The sequence below is a fragment of the Sceloporus undulatus genome, chromosome 2, assembly GCF_019175285.1.
Source record: "Sceloporus undulatus isolate JIND9_A2432 ecotype Alabama chromosome 2, SceUnd_v1.1, whole genome shotgun sequence".
NCBI lineage: Eukaryota > Metazoa > Chordata > Lepidosauria > Squamata > Phrynosomatidae > Sceloporus > Sceloporus undulatus.
This window is the reverse complement of record NC_056523.1, coordinates 217,628,554-217,639,491: the sequence shown is the minus strand read 5'-3', so window position 1 is coordinate 217,639,491 and position 10,938 is coordinate 217,628,554. Positions and strand designations below refer to the sequence as shown.

The 10,938-nt window shown below is 48.1% G+C and overlaps 1 pseudogene; it reads right to left on the bottom strand.

The window, feature by feature from the left end:
- Positions 1-113, bottom strand: part of LOC121920562 — a 2,498-nt pseudogene extending 2,385 nt beyond the window's left edge.
- Between the last annotated feature and the right edge of the window lie 10,825 nt (positions 114-10,938).

Here is a 10,938-nt window from a genome sequence, read left to right as displayed (position 1 = left end):
CAGTGTCAAGAAGCAGGTAAGGAAAGGGGGAAAAAAGGTGAACTCAGGGAAGGTTTATATATAAGGAGGAAAAGCGGGATGACAAATGGGAATTATACCTGAACATCCAACATGATCTTGCAACCACCTTTTGAATTACAGTACAGTTGACCTTCCATATCCACAGATTCTTTATCCATGGATTCAAAATATTTAAATATATATAATACATACATATATACTACATATTCCAAAAAGCAAAGCCTAATTTTGCCATTTTTTTTATGAAGGAGACCATTTTACTATGCCACTGTATTTAATGGGACTCGAACATCCACAGGTTTTGGTATCCATTGGGTGTGTGTGAGTGTGTCCTGAAACCAAACCCCAGTGGATACCAAGGGCCCACTGCACCTTGAACAATAATGTACTTGGAAACTTTTATGTTACGATCCAAATCCTACACCTAACACATGCACAAAACTGCAAGTTGGCTATTTTTACCTACTCTGAGGGAGTTTCATATATATTCATAGAGCCAACTGAATCTCCTTTTTGACTGAGCAAGTGCATCTGCCTCTCCTGTTCCACACCCATACAATAACAGATATTTTTTCATCCTCAGTAAAAGGAGGAGGGTAGAGATCATGTAAGCTAAACATCCATACGAAGCCCTATGGCTCAGGTCCAGGCTATTTGGCAGACCGTCTCTCCCTATATGAGCCATCCTGGGCTCTGCAATCCTCAGGGGAGGCCCTTCTCTCCATCCCACCACCATCACAAGCACAGTTGGTGGGGACATGAAAGAGGGCCTTTTCCATGGCTGGCCCTAGACTCTGGGAGGCCAGAATGGCCCCTTCCTTGTTATCCTTCTGATGGCAGGCTAAGATCTACTTGTCTAGACAGGCTTTTAACACAGAAAGTTTTTAAGGCATGTGATGGGTCTTTTTATATTGTTTTAATGTATTTTAAGCATTTTAATCTTTTTAAAGTACTTGATTTTAGCACTGAATTTGTTTTAATTATTGTAGTAATTTAATTCTATTTTAATATACTTTTTTGTATGTTTTTAACTGTAGGGTGTTTTTTAATGTTGTAAGCCGCCCTGCGTCCCAGCCCTTGGAAAAGGTAACTAAAGGCCCGTACAGACAGTCCAAAATAAAGCTGCTTCAGGACACTTTGGAGGTATGCTGTTTAAATGGCACCCGCATCTTAAGAGGCTAAAAGCAGCACCAAAACTGCGCTCCGGTCCTTAGGACTGGAACATGGCTTTGGCGTGGCTTCTGGCCTCTTAGGAGACATGCATCATTGAAACAGCATACCTCCAAAGTGACCTGAAGCAGCTTTATTTTGGCCTGTCTATATGGGGCCTAAGCAACAATTTTATGGTGGATTTAGCTCTGATGTGAGGGATTGCTGTGAGATAGGCATAAACAAAGGTGCATAACAATTTTGAACTCCATTTCAGGATGAGGCTTCCTGCAGGATCTCAACTCAGATAACACCATGTGAGATAAATATACTTTTAAAGGCAGTTTTCTCTTTCAGACTTGGCACATTACAAACACCCAAGGCAGAAAGAAAATGATGTTACTACATGCGGTACATTATTTTCAAAAATACCAAAGAGTCTGTGACTATCAGTCAAGTGAGGCTGAACAAACAGAAGAGAGTTCTCTAATGCACAGCGGCTTCTGAAATACTGTTTCTGAGAGGCCTGAATGTAATTTAATAAAAAAAAACACAATAAGATAAGAGATACAAAACAGAGCCATTTCCCCTAGATAATCTTCTGCTTCCATCACCTTTTGAACAACAACAAAAAATCTCTTTCTTTTTATAGGTTCCAGACATTGAGTTATGCATAATTCATTATACTCAATGTTTACTGGTCTGCCTTCATATAGGTAGAGAAGTTTTTCTGTGATACTGAAGAGGGGAAAAACCCCACATATACAAATCTGGTTCATGAAAAGTGTTTTCTGTGAAATGTAGAACACTGCTTCGTAAACTATCTGATGTGGCGGACTAGCAGGTTTTTCCCCAATGTGCCAGGGATGAGGACCATATTTGTGCCCACTGACCACAGCTGTTCCTTTCTTTTCTGGAAACTCGCTGTGGACCAGCGAGTACCACTTTAAGCAGCATTACAGGAGAATATAATTTACCCAGAGAATTTGGTTTCTCTATTTTTATTTTGCTCCTTTTATCAAAAACGCTCTCAAGACAGCAAACAAATCTAAACATTCTCCTGCACCCACTGTATTTTCATAACAACCCTCAGTAAGTAAGGCTAAGAGATAGTCATTATGCATTGATTACAGTCCTCAGGTTCAAATAAACAAGAACATTCTGTTACAGTGATAACCCATTCTCTCCTATCTGGGCACTCACCACTCATGCTAGTTTAAAATTCTCATTATCCCAAACTGGTATACATTAGCTAGTGGTGATGGGGGATATAGTTCAACTCATTTAGAGGGCATTAAATTGCTGAAGGCTGCATTAAGCCCAAGCCAAATATGTGTGCTAATATATAAATGCATACATCAGTTAAAACTGCAGTTTTTAATTCCTGAGATTTGGATTCAGTCTTTCATCACAATTCAGTGTCATGGACATGTTGTTCTGTGCGGTGCAGAATGATCTCTTCTTTCTAGTTTTTTTAAAAACCCTGACACATGATAGTAAGGATATAAAAAAAATATCTTACTTATATCTCTGTAGTATTAATTTCTGAACAAGAGCCAGTATGGTGCAGTGGTTTGGGCATAGGACTAGGACTCTGGAGACCAGGGTTCAAATCCCCACCCAGCCATGGAAACCCACTGGGTGACCTTTGGCAAGTCACAGTCTCTCAGTTTCAAAGAAGTACCTCCCCTTCTAAACAAAACCCCTCTGAACAAACCTTGCCAAGAAAACTCTCGTAGCCTTAGGTCACCCTAAGTCAGAAATACAATTAAATCCTCAATTGTGCATAGACACATACAAAGGGAGAGATCATGGGAAATAATAAAGATAGGGGGCACAGAGGCATTTAAGCCGTATTTAAGGGAATGATATTCTCCATTCACCCTGGCTTATGAAAAAGCCCTACGTAAAATTAAATAAAACTCAGCCCCTGCCAGCCAATTCCTCTGGTAGGTAGTGAAAAACTTGGAAGAAGATGAAGAGGCTATTGGAGATCATAACAGCTGCCTATAGTTTGGCTCACTAATTTAAGGATCCCTACATTACAGAAGGAAGTTTCTAAAATGCCATTCTGAACATCCATAAAAGTGCCTTCTGACAGTGATCCTGTCCCTCCGCATTGTTAAGTGAACTTCCTGAGCACCTTCACAAACAAAGTCATCCCATAGTTTAAGATTCCTGTGGATCCATAGCACAGACTTTAGGAAGAGGTGTGCAAACAGAAAATGTATATGAGTCATTTTGACAAGTGAGTCTACACCTAGGGTTGCCATAATTGTCCACTATTACCACGGACAAAATGTAGGGCAAACTTGAGACCAAACTGTAGGACAACTGCAGGACAAAACTCAGCCCAAAATGTTTAGGACATTTAAGGTCCTACATCCTCTTTCAAATCCATCATCTTCCAACTGTCCGGGTGTAATTTAAGGAAACCTCTCATCCAAAACAACCAATAATCTTGTGGCACCTCAAAAACTAATTAATTCAATAACAAAGCCTTGGTGAACAGAGTCTTCCTTACTCCCAGCCTCTTGGCTAGTGTACAAGATTACATATTATTTTATTATTAAGCTTATTTATAAGCGCTGTATAATTTACACATATTTGAATGGATGCCAAATAATGTTCTGGTTCCAAATCAACCCACCAATAAGATAAATTAAGATTGTAATGCATGCCTTCAAGTTGTTTCCAATTATTGGTGACCCTAAAGCGAACTTATCATGGAGTTTTCTTGGCAGATTTGTTCAGAGGGTTTGCTTTGCCTTCCTCTGAGGCTAGAGAGTGTGACTTCCCAAGGTCACCCAATGGGTTTTCATGGCTGGCAGGGAGCCAGACCCTAGTCTCTGGTACTAATCGACATTCAAACCACTACACCATGCTGACTCTACATTAGAAGAGCAGGTCAGGGGGAAATTCTCATACAAACAAGTTATTAAATTAAACCCCCACTTGATCTATAAGCATGCATTATAGGGATTTGGGGGGGGGGGGACTGAAATCCACCCTTTTCTAACCTTACCTACAAATGCAACTAAATGATTGAGAGTGAACCTAGTTGAGACAAATGGAAAAACCCTACAAAGACCTCCAACCTTCTCAATGTATTCCACACTGGCCCATATCCCCATTTGACCCCTTGTGGTGTCAGACATACTCTAATCTGGACAAGGCAGGATGGAAAGTGGAGAGGTGCTGAAGTCACTCACGCGTGTTAATAATGCCAACTGAAACTTGTGTGGACTTATATTAAACACTTTAGCAGGAACACCGTTCCTGTATCATTTGTGAAAGTAGGCTCAAGTCTACAAAAGCACATGCTACCAACTTCTATCTTTCAGTTAGTCTGTAAGCAGCTGCAAGATCCCTTTGGATACTGTAGAGAAAAAGCTACGCTTGGGATCTCCCTACAGCTTGCCTTCAGTAGCCAAAGAAAAAAGCGAGACCTCTTCCAACATTTTGCGGACACCTTTCACAAGTCAACATTTATACATTCGTATTACTTTTGCGTTGTATTATCTGATTAATAAACCTGTAAGCCAGCGTGGTGTAGTAGTTTGAGCACTGGACAGGGACGTAGCCGGGGGGGGGGGCCGCTGGGTCCGGACCCCCCCTCCGTTAGATACAATGGATGGTGTTCACCGCTGCGCCCAAGCCCCATTATAATGGTGGCACTTAGTCTCGACCCCCCCTTCCCAAAATCCTGGCTACATCCCTGCACTGGACTATGACTCTGGAGACCAGGGCTTGAAACCTTGCTCAACCATAGAAACCCACTGGTTGAACTTATGCAAATCACACTCTTTCAGCCTCAGAGGGAGGCAAAGGTAAACCCCTTCTACACAAATCATGGCAAGAAAACCCCACAATAGGCTTGTCTTAGGGTCGCCATAAGTTGGAAATGACTTGAAGGCATGCAGTAACAACAACAGTGGTTCTGTGTCACTGGAAGTATTTTTCTTAGATGCATTCCAAACTGTCTTTTCTGTACAGCAGATGATCCTCTGAGACACAAAGAGATAAGACAGGAAATCTAAAATGGCACTGGAGGGGGGGGGTCTTGCCACCCACCTACCCACACACCCCTCCAACCTGAAACATGTTTTCCATAGCTCCAGAGACTAAGACAAGGAGCAATGGATTCAAACTAGAGGAAAAGAGATTCCACCAAAGTCTCACAGTGAGAACTATTCGATAGTGGAACATGCTACCCCAGAGTGTGGTGGAGTCTTCTTCTTTGAAGGTTTTTAAACAGGGGCTGCATGGCCATCTGTTGGGAGTGGTTTGATTATGCATTCCTGCATGGCAGGGGGTTGGACTGGATGGCCCTTGGAGTCTCTTCCAACTCTGAAACCAGAAAGCACATCAGGAGAAAAGCCAAATCACTGTAACTAAAGCCTGGGTCTCTACTGCAGGCCAGTCGAGGCCCACATTGCCCTCCCAATCCTCTTCACGTTGACAAGGAAATCTGCATTCTGTGGGACCTAGTGTTTTGGGGGGTGGGGGGGACTTATTTGCTGGTAAAAGAGCAGAACCACAAGTGCACACCCAGCAACACTGCCTCTTCCCCTCAGACCTAGTGTTTTACGCCTACATCTTGTTCTTTTTCATACTGATCATCATGCACAAAACTAAGGAGATTGGTGCCTAAAACTTTCCCCCTCCCTCTAGAGCCTGTGCCTTAGGCCAGTGAGGAAAGCACCAAAATGCACCCATACTATACTATACTATACTATACTATACCCCCCCTTCTTCCTTATCTTAGCTTTGTGCATGATGGCCAGAAAAAGCAAAGATCAAGATACACCAATAATATACCCCCTGCTTCCTTATTTTTGGAAGGAAGGGGAACGTTTCAAGCACCCACCTTTGTCCATGATGGCCAGGAAATAAAGGTTGAAGATGCACCCATAACTTAGCATGCTTCCTTATCTTTGGAAGGAGGGGAAAACTTTTAGGCACCAGTCTCCTTAGCTTTGTCCATGATGGCCAGTGAGCAAAGGATCAAGATGCCCCCATGATATATACACACACCCCTTGCTGCTTTCTCTCTAGACTAGAGGGAGGGGAAAACTTTTGGGCACCAACCTCCTGAGCTTTGTGCCTGATGGCCAGAGAGAAAAGGGCCAAGATGCAGGAGGCACAGTGAGCACTGAGTGAGCCCTGCCTTACCTTCTTCTCACCGCATCCCAGCCCCTCTTTGGAGAAAGAGAAGAAAGGAGAAGGAAGAAAACACCCCGGGAAAAAGAGCCACTCCTCCGAGGTCCAGCGCGCACGAGCACGCGCCCGAAGAAGAGATCCTATGGAGATCTTGGAAAGGCAAAAGAGGCGGAGGGAACCAGGGCTGGGGGAGGGGGAAGAGAAGAGCAGAAGGAAGGAGAGGCCAGGAGAGAGAGGGAAGGAAGGGAGGAAGGAAGGAGCGAGCGAGAGAAGCGAGAGAGGAAGGAAGCACAGAGGAGAGAGAGAGAAGAAGGAAGGAAGGAAGGAAGGAAGAGAGAGGGGAGGATGGAGAGAGAGAGAGAGAGGAAGAGGAAGGAAGGAGAGGGATAGAGCGGGGGAAAAAGGAAGGAAGCACAGAGGGAGAGAGAAGAAGGAAGGGGAGAGAGGGGGGAAGGAGAGAGAGAGAGGAAGAGAGGAAGGAGAGGAAGGAAGGAGGAAGGAGAGGGATAGACGGGGAAAGGAAAAAGGAAGGAAGCACAGAAGGAGAGAGAGAAGAAGGAAGGAGGAGAGAGGGGGAGGAGAGGAGAGGAGAGAGAGGAAAGGAAGGAAGAAGGAGAGGGAGAGGAGCGGAGGGAAAAAGGAAGGAGGAAAGAAAGGAAGGAGAGAGAGGAAGGAAGCACGAAGGAGCGAGAGAAGAGGAAGGAAGGAGAGAGGGGGAAGGAGAGAGAGGAAGGAAGGGAGGAGAGCGAGAGAGCGAGGAAAAAGGAAGGAAGAAAGAAGGAAGGGCGAGGGAAGGAAGGAAAGAAGAAGAAGAGACGAGAAGAAGGACGGAAGGGGGAAAAAGATAGGGGGGAGGAAGGAAAGGCCACGGAAGAGCGGAGAGGAAGGAGGAGAGGTGAGGGGGAGGAGAGAGAGAGAAAGGAAGGAAGGAAGGAAGGAGGGGAGAGAAGAGGGAAAAAAAGGAAGGAAGGAAGGAGAGAGAGGAAGGAAAACACAATGAGAGAGAGACGAAGAGGAAGGAGGGAAGGAGAGAGAGGGGACGGAGAGAGAGAGAAACGTACGGGAAGGAAGGAAGGAATGAGATGAGAGAGGAAAAAGAAGGAATGACGAAAGAGACGGCGAGAGGAAGGAAGATGAAGAAAGGAGAAGAAGGAAGAAGAAAAGAGAAAAGATATCAGGAAGGAGCAAGAAAGGAAGAGAGGAGAGGAAGGAAGAAAGAAAGCAAGCACGCAAGTAAAGAAAAGAAGATGAGGAGAAAGACAGATAGAGAGCGGAAGGAAGGGAAGGAAAGAAAGAGAGAGAGAGAGAGATTTCTTTAGGGATAACTGAGGTCACAGGATCGCCTCTAGAGCAGTAGTGGGCGAACCTCTGGCCAAGGTGCCCGAGGTGGCATCAGAGCCCTTCTTGGGCACACCACGCCGTCACCCCAGCACAGAGTTTGTTATTAGAAAGCCAGGGGCATGGCACTTTGAGATCAATGTGGATTTCGGTTGCAGTTTGGGCACTGGTCTCTAAAAACATTCGCCATCACTGCTCTAGAGCAGGGGTAGGCAACCTTTTTGAGCCTGGGCGGCCGGGTTGGTGTCCCTCAGACAAGGGAGGGGGGGGGTGAAGCCGGGGGGTGGAGCTTCCACCCCCGTGGGCGGGGTGCATGCTGGAGGCGGAGCTTCCACCCCAGGGGCGGAGGCTTCCACCCCAAGGGCCATGCCACCTCCTCTTTGCCGGCCCCTGACGGGGCCCCAGGCCCTGGTCAGAGGCCAGAGAAAGAGCGCGGGGACCGCCAACGCTGGAGGCCGCCCGTCTTTGCTGGCCCCTGACGCCCCCGCAGGGCCACGCTCGCCGTCGGAGCACTCCTGGAGGGCCCCTGCGACGGCAACTGGCCTCCCACGGGCCCCTGGGAGGCCAGTTGCTGTCCCTTGGCCTCCAGGCGGGCTCCTGCGACGGCAGCGGGCCCCCAGAGGCCCGTTTGCCTTTGCTGGGGTCCTCCAGAGGGCCAACAGGGACAGAAAAACTGGCCTCCCAGGGGCCCGCTGCTGCCACTGGAACCCTCCTGGAGGGACCTGCGACGGCAACGGCCTCCCAGGGGCCGCTGCCGCCGTTGGAGCCCTCCTGGAGGACCCCGGTGAAGGAAACTGGCCTCCCAGGGGCCGCTGCCACCGCCGGAGACCTCCTGGGAGCCCCAGCGACGCAACTGGCCTCCCAGGGGCCCGCTGCCGCCGTTTGAGCCCTCCTGGAGGACCCTGGTGCAGGCAACGGGCCTCTGGGAGTCCCTCTGCCATCGCAGGAGCCCTCCTGGAGGGCCCAAGGGACAGCAACTGGCTTCCCGGGGACCGCTGGCCGTCGCAGGAGCCCTCCTGGGGCCCACGACGGCAACTTCCTCCCAGGGGCCCGCGTGGCCGCGTTTGGGAGCCCTCCTGCAGGGAACTGCAATGCAAGGCCTTCCCAGGGGCCCGCTGCCGCGCGTTGCGAGCCCTCCTGGAGGAGCCTGGTGCAGGCAAACTGGGCCTCTGGGAGGCCCTACTGCCAGTCGGACAGGAGCCACTGGCCTCTGGAGCCTGGCCCCAGTGATGGCAACTTGCCTCCCAGGGGCCCGCTGCCGTCTGCATGTCACTCCTGGAGGCCCCAGCGATGGCAACTGGCCTCCCAGTTTCGGGCTCCAGGGACGCACTGGCCTCCCCAGAGCCCGTTTGCGGCTGCTGGAGCCCGTTTCGGGGCTCCGGAGGACACAGCGGGCCCTCCCAGAGGGCCGTTGCGGCTTCTGGAGCCCTGTTTCAAGGGCTCCAGGACTCGCAGCGGGCCTCCCAGAGCCTTGCGGCTGCTGGAGCCCTGTTTCAGGCTCCGTGAGGCCGCAGCTGGCCTCCCAGGGCCGTTTGGCTTGCTGGAGCCCCGTTTCGGCTCCGGAGGCCGCAGCGGGGCCTCGAGTTAGCTAATGGGCGGCCGCCCCATTTTGGCCCTTCAAATGGCGGCGAAATCTCGCGCGATCTTTTTTGTCACGCGAGACTTTGCCGCCATTTTGAAGAGCAAATTGGCGGCTGAAGCCGCCGAAATCGCGGCGATTTCGGCGGCAAAGGGAGCGGGGGCTGGCGGAAAGGCGCCCCGGGCCGATCCGGCCCACGGGCCGGAGGTTTGCCGACCCCTGCTCTAGAGTCTGGGATCCTGCAAGAGGGCAATGGAACCAGATCTGATTTTGGAGGCAGGTGGTACCAGGCATCTTCCTTTTCACAGGACATGACCTCCATTTCAACCTTCTGTCCAGGAGAGGATTCAAAAATGTGCTTCCATTTTGGGAATGACTAGAACGTGAATGATATTTTAGCTTTTGTGGTGGGTGGGTTACGTCTTACATTTTCTTGAATGCCCTAACATGCACTGAGGGCCCCAAACAGACAGGCCAAAATAAAGCCGCTTTGGGTCACTTTGGAGGTATATGGCTGTTTAAATGCTGCATGCGTCCTAAGAAGCCGAAGCCACCCAAAGCCACACTCCAGTGGGCCCTCCTTTGGGGCAATGAGCCTTGGCTTGGAGGTGAAGGGTTTTGGGGGAATACTGGGGGATGAGGTGGGGGTCTTTTGACACAGAACCACATCTCCAAGGAAGGCAGGCACATGGATGTCTGGGTTTTGTTTCCAAGGGGAACTTGCTCAAGGCAACTTTGTCGACCCCCTGAAATTTAATCTTGACACCCCTCGGGATGCAGACACCACAAGCCGGGAATCCTGGTCTAGTAAGACAAGACCAATATATTTATAGCAAAGTTAAAAGATATAACTCTTGTTAGTCAGTAGATCAGTATGTAGAAGATCTTATAGCACCTTTGAGACTAACTGAAAGAAACGAGTTGGCCAGCATGAGCTTTCATAGACTAAAGTCTACTTCCTCAGATACATTTAGTGGAGTGGAGCAAGGATAGACCACTGTATTATGCCATTGGTGTGTGATAATGTTGATTTATTCAAATTCCTTTGTGTATGGAAATGAAGTGGCAAGGCCATGCTCAGGAAGTAGACTTGTATTCTTGAGGAAAGCTCATGCTGCCAATTTCTTTCTTTCATTAGTCTCAAAGGTGCTACAAGATCTGGAATCATAGAATCATCTCTCTACATATTTATGGCAATAAATATGCCAGCCCATCACACTAAACGTTGATATACTGAAGTGGCATGGCAGTGGGGAATCATTAGCCACCAATGGCAATAGCACTTATCATATTTATTTGTTCCTTTTGTTTTTTCATTGATTACCTGATTTGTGACATATGGTTTGGATGTTGGACTGGACTCGCAAGGCCAAAGTTCAAGTACCTGTTCGGCCATGGGAAACCACTTGGTTTTTTGGGCACGCCACACTCAAAAGTTGCGTGCTTGCCACTTCTTTCTTTCAGTTGGGTCTCAGTTGTGCTACAAATCTCTCTACATACATGTTCTACAGCCTCAGAAGAAGACTCCAAGGTATAGTGGTGTTGACCATAGAACAAATCCAATAACATAAAAAACCCCACCAAACTAATCCAGTGTCCTCTGGCTAAAAGGCCTCACAAAGGATGGAGCCTATGGATTGCAAGGAGTATGTTTTTTGTTTGCAAATGGATGTTAAACTTCCTGGACT